The sequence below is a fragment of the Rousettus aegyptiacus genome, unplaced genomic scaffold (assembly GCF_014176215.1).
Source record: "Rousettus aegyptiacus isolate mRouAeg1 unplaced genomic scaffold, mRouAeg1.p scaffold_m13_p_4, whole genome shotgun sequence".
Classification (NCBI taxonomy): Eukaryota; Metazoa; Chordata; class Mammalia; order Chiroptera; family Pteropodidae; genus Rousettus; species Rousettus aegyptiacus.
This window is the reverse complement of record NW_023416307.1, coordinates 157,018,571-157,021,446: the sequence shown is the minus strand read 5'-3', so window position 1 is coordinate 157,021,446 and position 2,876 is coordinate 157,018,571. Positions and strand designations below refer to the sequence as shown.

Below are 2,876 nucleotides of genomic sequence, written 5' to 3'. Positions count from 1 at the left end.
TGTCCCACTGGACGAGCTCTGCGGCACGGCCGAGTCCAGCTCAGCAGTCAGACTGGTTCGCAGTCGCCCGCCCTTCAGAAGGTCTCAGCCGCGTGACGATTCACGTCTCCAAGCCTCACTTAAACAGGGATAATAAAGATACCTTTCTCGTCAAATGTGGGAGAGGCTTGTCTGGGCACCAGGCCCCGAGGGGCACAGGAGCGTCAGTTATGAGGTATGGCTGCTGGGGCAGGGTGCAGGAGCTCCTGGACCCCCCACGGCTCCCCGCCGGCCCCGGGCTGCGGGCAGACCCCAAGGCCTCACCGCCGCGGGCTCGCCTTCAGGCTGTGTCCAAGCAGCCGCGCTGGGGAGTGGGCCCCGGCTGCAGGACCGAGGGGGAGGAAATGCCGCCTCGAAGGTGAGGGGGACGCATTCTGGTGAAGGGCAGGGTTCTGGGCCGCTCCGTCCTGGGACTGGTCTCAGGGGACGGAGGCCAGGGAAAGAGGCAAGCCCTAAAGGCAGGTGGTCTCAGGTTGCTCTTCTCTGACAGCAAGACTCGGGGTGCTGTGACCCCAGCCGGAAGTCTGGGTCAGGGGCGGGTCCTGGGCCTCAGCCACACTCATCCTCCCAGGGGAGTTCTGCCCCCGGGGCGTCTGCAGCCAGCAGGGACCCTCATTCAAAGCCCGGGCTTCACAGAGTGCTCAGAACCCATTTTCCAAGTTCGCATTTTACTGTATAAATGTGGAAACTGAGGCCCAGAGAAGTTCAACAACTTGGGGTGGGGGAAGGGTCACCCGAACCTTGTCTGGGCAGGAGGGATGGAATGGGGGCGCTTCGTCCTGGGGTCAGGCCCAGTCCCAGGGAGGCTTAGGGACAAGGCTACCCCAAGGCCCGGCTGCACTGACTCTTCCTTCTGACCCCAGCCAGCTGCCTCCTACTCGCCTCTTCCGGGAAGCCGCCCCGGCCCCAAGCCGAGTTAAGAGCCTCTCTGCTGTGCCCCCCACCCTGCCCGCCAGTGCCGTGAGTGCTCCCTGATCTGCAGGGCCCCCACGAGACTCCGGGAGCGGGGGGCTGGCCCGCACACGGCTGTGCCCGCGCAGAGAGAAGGGCCGGGTGAGGCCGACATCCATGCAGGTGAGCCCCTCTATCGCAGGGGTGCCCGGGGGGCCTGGCCCCCGGCCACAGGTGTAAGCGAGCTTCCGGAGTGGCTTCTCCCTCCCATAACTGCCCAGCAACCCAGAGGGCGTGGGACCCAGAGGTGTGGGACCCAGAGGTGCTTCCTAGAGGCCATTCGGCAATTTGAGGCAAAAGCCTGAAAATACGCGTAACCTTTAACCCCGCAGCCCCGACCCTGGGACCGTGTCCTGAGAAAAATCGCCATGCGAAGGAGAGCAGAGCCTTCAGCCTCTAACTCGCTCCGTGCTCTGAGGGGAGTTACTCTTTGGCCCTCAGTTTCCCCATCTGTACAAGGAAGGGCTGCAAACGCTTGGCCATCGCAGGTAATCTGTCCCATGGCCCACCCATGGCAGACATGGCTAATCGATCCCAGACTCCCCCAGCGCCCTGAACCCCGCGTCTCCCGACGTGCTCCGATGACGGATACCAATGCAGCAGAACCCCTTCATTCACCCACCGGATGGCCCCCGCAGTGCCCTCCGGCTGGGGTGCCCTGTGGGGCCTCGAGAGCTTTGGGCTCGGCAGATCAGGCCCGCTCTGGTGCTAGAGGGGCCCGGGGGTCGCACCTCTGCCAGCTGCCGGGAGGAAGCTGTCCGTCCGGACGCTGCCCCTCTCATGCTGGCCGCGTCAGGGCACCACGTCTGAAAGCAGGACCTGGGTCGTGACCCTGAAGCCACCGGCCCCTGGCTCACTTCTCCCCCCGTTTCACCCCGAGAGTCCTGCACCCTGTCGCCCTCCCGAGCAGCGGTCGCTGGAGGCCTCTGTCCTCCCGTGGAGTTTGGGCTGCGGCGGGGTCGGCTCGGCTCCCTGCGGGGCTGTCCTGCTGCTCGCCGCTTAATTCCAGGAGTTTCTGGGAAGGTGTGAGGATGATGCCCTTCTCCAGATGGGGGAGCGGACGCCTCGGCAGCGCCCCCCCCCCCCAGGGCTCCGGGGTCACCCTCGCATTCCCGCTCTATGGCTATTCCTCGGTCTCAAGGCAGCACTAGCCCAGGGCGCCTGGGCTCAGGCGAGGCCCGCCTCCTACCCCACCTGGCGGGCCCTGAGAAGGTTAGGGCCCAGGGCCCTCGGGGGGCCGTTCGTCTGTCCCCCTGCTTCCAGGCCCTGCAAACCCTTGGCTTTTCTGGCAGGAGGGGGATGGACCTTCCGGCCTGCGCGTTCCACGTGATCCCAAGAGACAGAAACACGGGCCGCTGGGCACCAGGTGCGACGCCGAGCTCCAGCCGTCAACCCACCAGCACCGCCCGCTGCGTCGAGAAGCTGCAGACAGAGCCGCTCCCCAGGGGCCCGCAGGCGACCGCGGCAGGGCAGCGGGGGCGACGTGGATCCTCCCGCCTGTGCGCCGGCCCCCGTCCTCGGCGCACGTCGCCTCGCTCACCCCTACAGGCAGGGATCATTCTCCCCATCTTTTGGGCAACGGGATGGAGGGCGCTGAGCCACGGACCCGAGCCGCGACCCTGTGGTGTGAGCCCCGGGAGGCAGGCACGAGAGAGGCGGAGGCTGGGCGGGTCCCGTGGGCCCTCGTAGCGCCCGCCTCCGGAGAGTGCCGCAGCGGGCGCTGGGCCACGTGGCCTCTGCCGCAGCCTCCGGATGTGCCTGGAGTTCTGGAGCGGGGCTGCGGAGCGCCCTTGCCCGGTGACTCCGGGCCCCAGGCCAGGCCGGGCGCGCCTCTCGCCCGGCACATGCTCCTGCAGCATCTGCTTCAACCTCGGGGACCCCGCCCC

At 67.2% G+C, this 2,876-nt stretch overlaps 1 long non-coding RNA gene across 1 annotated transcript; it reads left to right on the top strand.

Moving 5' to 3' along the window:
- Nucleotides 1–387: 387 nt before the first annotated feature.
- LOC107504133 lies at nucleotides 388–2,420 on the top strand. The gene is made up of 3 exons (XR_001595385.2): nucleotides 388–1,113; nucleotides 1,323–1,478; nucleotides 2,283–2,420. It is a non-coding gene; the product is annotated as an uncharacterized LOC107504133 (long non-coding RNA).
- Nucleotides 2,421–2,876: the final 456 nt, after the last annotated feature.